The following is a 486-nucleotide window of genomic DNA, read 5'->3' as shown; positions in this document are numbered from 1 at the left end:
TGTTTTTCCATTTATTTTTGCTAGTTTGATAGTTTGATGATTATCAGTGTTGCCATGGACATAAAGATATACAGTATAATGGGGTTCCTTAAACATGTAAATGTATGACTTTCAGCAAATTTGTGAAATAGCTATTTATTTCTTCAAATCTGTTTTTTCTTCATTGACATCATTCTCCTTTGCTGGGAAATCAATAACATAAATTGTGGAAGGTTCCCAAGTCTGTCTGTGACCATGTTGAAAACTGGATTGCCTTCCACGTGGGTGCTTCCCCAGTGCTGGAGACCGAATTCCCAGTGTGAGGGAGGAGCTCTGCTCAGGGGAGGAGGGGCCCAGAGAAGGCAGCAATGACTCAGAAGTTTCAAAGGAGAGCCATGAAGAAAAAGATGGTGCTGACCCACAGAAACAGGAAATTAGCAAAGGGAAGGAAGTGTGTGGGGAAAGAAAAATCCAGTCCCCGTGGGGCCCTGCTTTCCTTTGAGAAAT

The sequence above is a fragment of the Myotis davidii genome, unplaced genomic scaffold (assembly GCF_000327345.1).
Source record: "Myotis davidii unplaced genomic scaffold, ASM32734v1 scaffold4785, whole genome shotgun sequence".
NCBI lineage: Eukaryota > Metazoa > Chordata > Mammalia > Chiroptera > Vespertilionidae > Myotis > Myotis davidii.
This window is presented reverse-complemented; position numbering follows the sequence as displayed.